This window comes from Lepisosteus platostomus, chromosome 5 (assembly GCF_059453375.1).
Source record: "Lepisosteus platostomus isolate fLepPlt1 chromosome 5, fLepPlt1.hap1, whole genome shotgun sequence".
NCBI classification, from domain to species: domain Eukaryota; kingdom Metazoa; phylum Chordata; class Actinopteri; order Semionotiformes; family Lepisosteidae; genus Lepisosteus; species Lepisosteus platostomus.
Genome location: NC_142615.1, coordinates 11,825,836 through 11,836,420, shown reverse-complemented (window position 1 = coordinate 11,836,420; position 10,585 = coordinate 11,825,836). Strand labels below are relative to the sequence as shown.

The 10,585-nt window shown below is 44.2% G+C and overlaps 1 non-coding gene across 1 annotated transcript; it reads left to right on the top strand.

Moving 5' to 3' along the window:
- Positions 1 to 227: 227 nt before the first annotated feature.
- Positions 228 to 321, top strand: trnai-uau (transfer RNA isoleucine (anticodon UAU)). The gene is made up of 2 exons: positions 228 to 265; positions 286 to 321. It is a non-coding gene; the product is annotated as a tRNA-Ile (tRNA).
- Positions 322 to 10,585: the final 10,264 nt, after the last annotated feature.

Genomic DNA, 10,585 nt, shown 5'->3' with positions numbered 1-10,585 from the left:
ACGAAGATACAAACTGCACGGTTTAAGGCACATGAAGAGAAAACATGTCGATACAAATAATCTGCCAGGTTGATTTACTTGTCCGACCACCTCCCTCCGTCCCCCTTTGCTGTTAGCACAATTCTTTCAGTTTCTTTTCTTGTATTTTCCTTGCTATTTTAGTGTTCCCCATGTATAGATGGATCCACAACCGAAACCGTTCACCCTGTTCCTACACACCTCGCACAGCTCCAGTGGCGCAATCGGTCAGCGCGCGGTGCTTATACAGCAGTGCACAGCGGAGTCATGCCGAGGTTGTGAGTTCAAGCCTCACCTGGAGCAGTGTCTTTAGCTACTGAGAGCAACTGTCATCCAAGTACTAACCAGGCCCATCCCTGTTTAGCTTCCGAGATCAGACGAGATCAGGCGTGCTCAAGGGGGTGTGGCCGTAAGAGAGAGCAAGGCTCGCTTGCACCCTTCTTATTGAGAGGACAGCTCCGTCACCTCTTTTACGACGCTGCTTTTTTTCCCTTGCGTTTTTCTCTTCTTCCCACGTTCTCTCTCTTCACTGCCTTCGTCCCCGCTCTATTTCACTTCAGCCTTTCACTCTTGCTTCCTTCCAATGAGGACGGAGCTGCGGGAGAAAGGGCGCTATAGAGGATCGCTGTGGAGAGCTGCTGCTGTGCTTTGACATCTGAGCTCTGTGGAAAACGATCTCAATACAATTCTGAAAAACGCGACTCTCCGAACGCCAGCCGAACAAGTCTCCACAGCCGAAGCGCTGTGTCTCTTTTCAGCTGGCGATAAACCTTTCCTCGATCCTTTGCGGACTTGTAAAACTGTTCATGATCAGAATAAAAAAAACACTCACGCTAATACACAAGCACCCGTGTCTCGCCAGAGCTGACAAATAAACAGACGGACAAGCCGCACTGCACTTGTGAACAGGGGAATGAGCGAGCGAGCGGGGATAGGGCGCCTCCTGCGCTTAAAAGCACCTGGTATTCCCAGGCTGTCTCCCATCCAAGTACTAACCAGGCCCATCCCTGTTCAGCTTCCAAGATCAGGCATGCTCAAGGGGGTGTGGCCGTAAGCTAGAGCAAAGCTCGCTGGCACCCCACTTATAGAGAGGACAGCTCTGTCACCTCTTTTACGACGCTGCTTTTTTTCCCCTGCGTTTTTCTCTTCTTCCCACGTTCTCTCTCTTCACTGCCTTCGTCCCCGCTCTATTTCACTTCAGCCTTTCACTCTTGCTTCCTTCCAATGAGGACGGAGCTGCGGGAGAAAGGGCGCTATAGAGGATCGCTGTGGAGAGCTGCTGCTGTGCTTTGACATCTGAGCTCTGTGGGAAACGATTTCAATACAATTCTGATAAACGCGACTCCCAGAAAGCCAGCCGAACAAGTCTTGAAGTGGAAATCTAATAAGTAAATTGATTCTTAAAATGTAGAGAGCTTTGCAAGAAATATATTGGTGCTTTAAGATGTAGCGGTGAGGCTTAAATAATAAGGCAGAATTAAGTGTTTCTGAGCTTCCCAAATGAGGCCCCATTTCTCTGTTCATCTCTGTGGTGCAGCCACAGAGAAACTATTCATGCAAGATGTTTTCTTTTGATAAGGACAGCTCCCACAGGGGGATGCACTTAGCTAAGCCTGGCTATCATGATCAATGGTCATCCATTGGCGCCTATCTGTTTAGGGAGTGCCAGTTGGACATCTGGACTGCATTCCTAAGTGTCAGGACTAAGTGACTCATATCTCACCTTGATCAACCAATCAGGGACTGGTAGGGCCGAGTAACCCACGTGGGACTCTGATGCCCATGGAACTTTCAGCCAATCAATGAGCTGAAGTTCCTCCAGGTAAAACAGGCAACACAGAGAGCCTGGGAGATTGAGATTCAGACAAGATTCAGATTCAGATTCAACAATTCTAAAGGGAATTCAAAGGAGAATCCCAAGGGCAGGACATTCCCACAGCGCGCCTCCTGACCATCCTGAGACTCAGCCCGGACAACCACGGAACGGCTAGTGTGTCCGAGTGCCAGAACTTTCCTTTGTTCTAAGAGTCTAGAGTGGAGGTTGCCAGAGAGTAACCAGCAGCAGGCCTTGTGAACAGGTCGGAACTGTGGACAGCTGAATCACTATTCAGAACTAGCTCTTCATCAGGAACGAACCAGTCCTCTTCCTGACTTGCTGGGACCCACAGTCATCTTTTCTCCTGTGCACAAACTTTGCTAGTTAAGCCAACAGTGAGCATCAGCAGCGCACCGTCGCAAGCCGCACAGCACAGCCTGGCACGGAGCCAGAGAGCGCGGATTGGACAGCAACAGCCTGCAACTGTTTCTTTGTGCCCGCAGGAGATCTGAATCCCCAAAGATTGGATGAGTATTCAACTTCAATGCATTACAGCTCGAGAATTCAATTGTTATCCAAACCAGTTGATATCAATTTAATTCCTAAGAGTTATGTACTTGTCTGAGTATCTAATGTAGAAGTTGTAACCAAGTTCACTTTACGAAACGGTCTTAATGAATGATATACTGAATGTATGTCCTCTTGATATGTGTAACACTTTGTAACTGATTGAATATATACCTTTTGTATTCTGATAACCCTCTCGATAAGATCTGTTAGGTTTACATGCATATTCTATGTATTAATAAATGTATCCTCGTGTGTTAGTACCTGTGTGTGTGCGTTGTTTGAGTTATGTCGCATGGTTGGATTCTAAAGCCATCAAAAGAATCAACTTTGTGATTTACTGCTACAATTAATAATTGTCTCAGTAAATGCCCAAACCCTACAGAACTGGTGCCTTCAGAGAGCAACTATGATTACATATTTGGCGTCCCTGGACCAGTTTTCCCTACATTATTTGGCGTCCCTGGGTCAGCTTAATCTACAAAGATAATATATTTCAAGGATGTAAATGCTGTGCTACAGTACGTGCAGAATTTTAGAAAACAGTGTATCAACAAAGTACACTGTTTAGGTTACTTTAGAAGACAATGTACCAAAACAATATATGCTTTCTGGGTCGTTAGAATTAGCTGAAAGTAACTGATTAGCTTTGAATAACAAATCTAGTGCTTCTTCTCTCGCTTTTTGATGTAATCTGTTTTCTCTTAGGGAAAGGGGAACTTTTAGAAAGGACAAAGCGCTGAGCTTTTTTACAGCGCAACATCTTTTAAAAACCCTGTACTGCTTGTAACAAATTGAGTCTCTGGTTGCACTTTGCGAAGTGGCAGCAGGGCTTGCAATATTGAAATAAAGACCTTACTCAGGTGAGAACTCTCTCTTGTGGCTTCCTTGATAGTTCCATAACAATTTGGGGGCTCGTCCGGGATCAGAAACCTGAACGCGAACGGCTGCTGAAACTCCATCTGGACCCTGACAATTTTAGCAAAATTGGACGAACCTCAGAGGATAAATTGTTTATCCTTCCAGAGACGCGTCTGGAGAATTGGCAGCTGTCTGACGCCAGTAAGTGATCCTTAAAAATTAATAGTTTGAGAAGCGAGCCACAGGGGTGTTCTCACGTGGGTTTGATGAGTCTGGGACTCATATAAAGAACTTATCTTAACACAGACGTGTGGTTTTTGCTCTGCGGAGTAGTTGATGTGATAAGGTTCTAAGTAAGGTACCGATCGGTAAAAATGGGAAATTAAAATTCAAAGATGAAAAAGGGACCGAGCAGTCCAGCAAAAGTACATGTACGACAAATTCAGAGAAACAATTATAGCCTGGGTTAGAGTAAAAAAAATGTTTTATGTTCATGAACTGTAAAGCTAGGGTAATAGGTGTAAGGGAACTTGCACATAATTTATATATGATAATTAGGGGCCCATAACTATGAAGGATCTTTGTAAGTGAATCAGAATGGACAGAGGAAAGTTGAATTAGGAAAAAGAAGTTTCCTGAAGGAGGGGAAACTTAGAAGAGAAGGAGAAGAACGGAAATAAAGTGAATTGGAAAACTTATGTAATGGAAAGAGGAATCACAGAAATAATGGGAAGCTTCAAAAAAGACTAGTCTTGAAACTAAAGAACAGCAAGCTGCAGCTAAAGTCATGGCCATGCCTTCTAAAAAGAAAAAGTCTCCACCGAAACTAGAAAGCGGTCCGGAGCCAAAGCCTTTTCACTTGTTCGTGAAATGCTAATGTGCACTTTTACAGGTCCAGAAGGAACTCCAGCATATGTACATTGACATTGGTCTCCTAGTGAATTATTTGCATTAGTTAAGTCTTTTCCTAAATTGCCTGATGACCGTAAAGAATTTCGAAGAAAGGCAAGCCTTGTTCTTGATTGTCTTAAGCCTAATTACAGTGACATAACCTTGTTGCTAGATTATATTGTTCCTAAAGGTTTACAACGTCCTCTAAAAAGGAGGAGGCAGATTGGCGGATACGTGACCCAAATGATGAAGAAGTATCCATCTAAATTAAACCACACGGACATGGAGAGGAAAAGTTAGGCGGCCGCTTCTAAAAAGAGGTAAGGACTCCTCTTTTCTAAAAAGTCCCTTGTCCTCTCCATGTTGCTGTGGTGCTGAAGCAAGTACAACAGAAAAATGAGTTAATGGTGTATGTGTTTTTAGATGCCTGTTTTGTGAAGGTGGGGTAGAAAAGGAGGGATTGCTGAAGGAATAGCGTCTCGCCCTGCCCGTGCGAAACAATCCAGGTGTTGCATCCTGGTACACGACTGCAGTACGGCTGAAGGTAGTAACTAGAACTGTACTCGCAGAAGAGCCGAAAATGGTAACTCGATTCAACTGTGTGTTTAAAGCCAGGATTTGGAACCTGGTCCGTGTTCCCGAATTGTGATAGTTCGTCAGTTTGTCTCGACTGGGGGGTTCCGCGGGGCGCGTGGGAGACATGTAAATGGTTTGGTGTGAAGAAAAAAAAAAGTTTGATTAATCCAAAGTGAAACTTAAAAGAAATATGTCAGACGGAATTTAGGCTGAACAGGAATGTAGAAAAGTGTATGAACATTTGGATAAAAATAAACAATATTTAGAGGAATATTTGAGAATTCAACAGAATATCATAGATGAGACGCAAAAAAAAGCTTAAAGCAATGGCTGAACGAAACGAAGTTATATATGCAGAAAAAGAAACAGCAAAAGAAGAAATAGAACGCCTTAAGAGAGAATCTAGGAGAAGGGTGGGAATTAGTGATGATGTTGCCAAGAATGTACAACTATGCTTTCCTGATATTACGGACAGCGGAGACAGATTTGATTTAATAACTCGCGAAGCATGCATGCAGAAGTGCGAGCGCTGCAAATGGGAGGTAAAAAGACTCCCAAGGAGGAGAAAAGGGAGCCGCCAGTTTGTCGAAACTATTGTGCGACTTTCATGTTATACCGAGATATAAAACCCCAAAGACAAAACTACTAATAAGCTAATAGTGCAGTTACTAAAAAAAAGGTGTTTTGAGGAGAAATTGTAAGAAAGAGGCTTGATTTCACAATTAAAGAACATGTCAGAAGCTGAAACGAGAGCCGTGCGTGAACTAACAGTTTTAATCTAGTAAACCCCTCTGTAGCCTTCCTGAATTTATCTCAGGATTTAAATAAAAGTGAAATAATCTTACAGTGTGCAGTAACTGGGGGACACAGGAGCACAGCTGTCCTGTTTTTAGACTAAAACAGCATAAAGATGTGATATAAAGTTTTCTAACGGGTAACAGGAGGCTACAGGAGAAGGGGTGCAAGGGTTGTGTTTAAAGCAAATACAAGCTGTCACAGTCTGCTTGGGAAAAGATGTACAGTTTCAACTACTGATGTGGGTGGGGGACACCCCAGACCTATTTTAGGCCCAGACCGCAGCATTTTATAAGGAATTACTGCATGAAATAGCATTTATGTAAACTAACTCAATAGAGTTATGTGATATTGTGATTGTTTTACCTAATGAGGGAATCCATAAGGTCGGGCTACTCCAAGTATTGGATCTAAAGAGGAAAAAAAGGAGTATAAAACCAACTACATGATAAAGCCAGGGTGAATGCCTTCTCAGAACGAGCTTGTCTAGTGACGTATTGGTTTAAGGGGGGTAGTGCAGTCTAAAGACAAAATTGCCTTGACCCCTGCAGCAGAAACCGTTTTTGATGTTTTGAAACAAGCTTTCTTGCAGACACTGGCTCTGGACTGTATTCCCTCAGACTGATCATCTGTATGTAATCTGTCTGTAAGTGAAAGAAATGGGTTGTGAGCCGTTGTGCTGGTGCAGGAGCATGGAGATAGGCATCGTCTGGTGGGTTATTATTATTCAGGACCCCTTGATGCGGTGGCCAAGGGGCCGTGTTTATGTGTTGTGCAGGCTACCTGCCTGGCTGTATAAACTGTGAATAATCTGGTGTAGAACTAGCAGACCGAATGAAAATATTTAATTGAAACTTGTAAATATGCTAAATGGAAAATTGTAGCAATTTATATAGACTGTATATATACATTTGGTGTATGCCACAATTTTGGATGGCAGTGAAGGAATAGGGATTTCCCCAACATGGAAGGGACTCCAATCAAGAATGCTGGGTTTGTCTCTGAACTGTTAGAAGCTTTGCAGCTACTGACTGAAGTAGCTGTGGTAAAGTATAAATCACATAATAAAGAAATGTTTCCAGTAACTCGAGGGAACAACTTTGCAGATGTAGCTGTCAGGTGCACAGTCCTGGTAGAACAGGAGTCTGAGACCCCTGTGAGACCTCTGTTGGTGAAAAGGGGACAGCTACAGGATATTCAGGCTGAGGCCTCTAAAGCAGAGAAAAGGACATGGTTAGAAAAGAGTGTGGTGCTGCCAGCACACTGGACGCTCTGCATGCCCTCACAGCCTAATGCCCTTTGTAGCTCGACTAATGCACTGTGTCGGACACCTGGGTGTGAGTCAAATGGTGTGCTGGTTACCCAAACCTGGGTGGGGACCGTGTTTGAAGCAGTAGCCACTTATGTGGCATCTCAATGTGATGCTTATCAAAGGAACTCAACTACAGTTCAGGTTCAGGTGCTACAGCTCAAAAGGCCTGCTCCTGAGAAACCTTTCATGCAGTAGCAAATGTTTGCAACCTTGGCTCTTATAATCTGTTTTCCCAGTGGGTTGCTGTCACTGCCTCTGTGTCTACCAAACACTTGATGATGGAGATAAGCCCTTGGTGGGCACTGCCCTACCGCATGTATTATGATCAAGGGACAGGCTGTGGCTGGATTATTCAGGGTGAGATGGACTGAGATCACCCTCAGTCTGCTAGAACAGTGGAATGAAGGAACAGAAAAGATTGACTAGACATCAGACTGAAGGAACACCATGGGATGCGGGCTGGATCAAACAGAACTGTGTAATAGAGCCTGTTTGATATCATCACAGGCCAATCAACGAAACTTCCTGGAGGGATGAATTTGGCTAATGGATTGTTGAATTTGCTAATTCTCTATTGTAGTATTGTAGGTTGTTAATTGAAGTGGTGCACGGGGCTGGTGAACAGGTGCTGGAGGCTTGGAGACCTCCAGTAGAGGGAAGACACGACCTGATACCTAGCGAGTGGGTGTGGGTGAGGAAGATATACCCTGCCAGATGTTGCAACCCTGCTGGGAAGGACCATATCAAGTGCAACTGACTACCGACTCTGCCATCTGAGTGACAGGATGAGATCGCTGGATCTACACATTGCGCTGACACCGAACCACTGCACCAGAGACTGAGTGAACATTATTATATTGTCACTGTTTCTGTGTTTGTTGAGCTTCCTGAGTTTGGGTGACAGTGTACCTGTTAAGTGTAAGGAGTTTTACTTTTATAAATGGGGATATGGAATCAATACTTTATCAGTCAGCCACAAATAATCATCAGAGCTCCTGTTGGGATTGTATTGCTATAAAAGATGCTCATGGGAGTAATCCCCTTTGGTAGAGGTGATTATTTAGGTTTATTGGCATGGGTAAATAGCCCTGCTTTTAGTCTGAGTGTAACACAGATGTATTAGAAAGGAAATAACTGTATGCTCCTCGCTATAATCACAGTTTTAGGCCATTCTCTATTAGGGTGATAGACAGCTGTTTAGGTGAGCAAAGACTAAACAGTACTTGTATTTTAGACAATTATTAGCAAATTAATGACTTAGCAAAGCACATCTATGATGAAGAAAAATATATATCATAATTAGAATCCAGATGATTGGGGCATTGGTGCATGGCTACAGTCTGTGCTAGGAACCTGGAGAGGGTCTCTGGTTCAATACATATTTGTGTGTCTGGTATTATTCGTTATAATCATACTGTTAATATCCTGCTTGAAAAACATGTGGACTAAAGCTGCTGCTTCTGTGCTAATTGTACGCCCTGAAGGGATCATGAAGGTCAAAATATGATTTCATGGGAAAGGTTCGCTTATCTAGTGGCAGAACCTGATGGGTAGAACAATATAGTTTTAAGGGGGGGTTACCCTTGGGACTGATTCCCCTAGATGCACATTATTATTATGATTTGTTTGTTCATAATAAGATGTTTTGCAGGAACGGACCAATGAGAAATTTTACAACTTCAGCTAGAATTGTTCTGCAAAATGGCACAGCTGAGGCAGTGCAACAATGTGTAGATTTTTCTAAGAGTTTCTTCTGGTGAAAGACTTCAGGAAAAAGAAGTGGTGTTCACTCAGGTGGAGGGGGCCGTACCACGGCTGCTGACCACTGCGACTGCTGTGAAAGTCACGGAAAGGGTGCCCTGAATTCATGCTTCCCACTGTAAAAAGGTCACAAACGAACTGAGCAACGCGCAGGAGTGATGTCTCCACAGGGATAGATGGGGATCACATGCTTGGGACTGATGTGCCCAGCCTTTTTCCTTTTTATGTGGAAGCCTGTCACCACCCAGAAAGAGGAAGAATCTAAATGCGAAGCCTCTTTGTATACAAACTGGCTGAATGAAACTGATAATGAGGGGGATATGAGTAATTTGTGGTATAAACTTATAAATCATACTGTAAAGTTAAAGAAATTTAATGCATCTTGTTATGTATGTGCTTTAATGCCTCATTCTACAGCCTCACCCATTTCTCTCCTGGTTAGAATCACTGTTTGGGCCAGGGGGAATGTTTTTCTTTAAGTTACTAACACCGATTATAGTAGCTGTGATACTTGTCTTCCTGTTTTTGTGTTGCTGTACGACATATATTATTCCAATGCTTTGAAATATGGTAATGAATATGTTTGCGCATCAGTATGTTCTGATAAGAACGCAAGAATCCGAAGTATGGGAGCCTCCTGGGAGTCCATATTGTAACACCCTCGCCTGGTGGTGAGGAGGAAGCGCCCCCAGGCGCTCGTAGTACCGCTGGGCATGCTGGGAGTGGTAGCCGGGGAGAGTCTGAGGGTCAGCACGATGACCAGCGGCTGACCCTACCTGTGTAAATAATGTCCTGTAAAAGTATAGTGTGTTGTTAGGTAATTACCACCCTAACGATGTGTACGTGTTCCGTCAGTCTCCTCATGTGCGTGTAGATCCTGTGTTTGGTTTTGTGTGGTTGTTAACGAATAAAGCTAATGCTTGTTTGTTAATCGCGTCTCCACTCGTCCTTTGTTCTGAAAAGAACCTGTAAATGCTACAATATTCTTTACTCAGCAGCTTATTAAAAACAGCTCCCGTGATGTTCAAACTGATTTTTTACACAGAACACTGACACAGCTTTGCGTTCTGAATCTCTTTTTCTCGTGCGTTTATTTAATGTTGCACAATGCACTGGGATAGGGGTATTCTGTTCACAAACCAATAGCATTTAAACCACAGCACCCACAATGCTGCAAGTAAGTGTTTTGCACACTAAGCAGAGAGCGATGTCTTCCTCGTTAGTATAGTGGCGAGTATCCCCACCTGTCACGCGGGAGACCGGGGTACATCAGGACGGCCACAACGCAAAGTACTGACCCCTATACGATCACGGCGAGTTACCAATACACACGTGGCAGGGCGGAAAAGGCTGTGCTCTCTTCGTGTGACATAATTCGGAAAAGTCCTGACGTTGCATTTCAACTGAGCCCCAGTATACATCGACCCTTCGACACTCTGAGTGACATCTCTCTTGCGTGTTTTCTCATATTTATGTTGTTTGCTTGCATGATGCCCAGAACAGCGGGGTGGCGCCCTCCCATTCGCTCTAGCAGTTAAGATTCCTGGTTTTCACCCAGGCGGCCCGGGTTCGACTCCTGGTATGGGAACGTGTCAGTTTTGCCTCCTGCTTTCCAAAAGATCAGCACCGTGTACGAAAGAGCCGCATTAAAACTACTCGAACGTGCAAAACGTGCTAGAAGAGGGGGCGCTTGTTTCCAACCGAAACTTCTCGCGTGTGAGACGAGCTGATCATCGCTGTGGGAGGGTTACTCTGGTAGACAGGGCTGACCTTCGGCAATAGGATTTATAGTCTCCAAGATGATATTTGCACTTTCTGGAGAGGCGATTTTCTCCACTTCAGTAGCCCGATTTCGTCGATTGCGTGGAGAGGGCTGTAGAATGTGGCGCCGCCTTTCCTGCTCCGTCCATGACAGGCGTGCTGGTCTCTGGAGAGAGAGCACGGTCCATCAGCGCACTCCAATAAAGGCACTGGAAGCAGCTAAATCG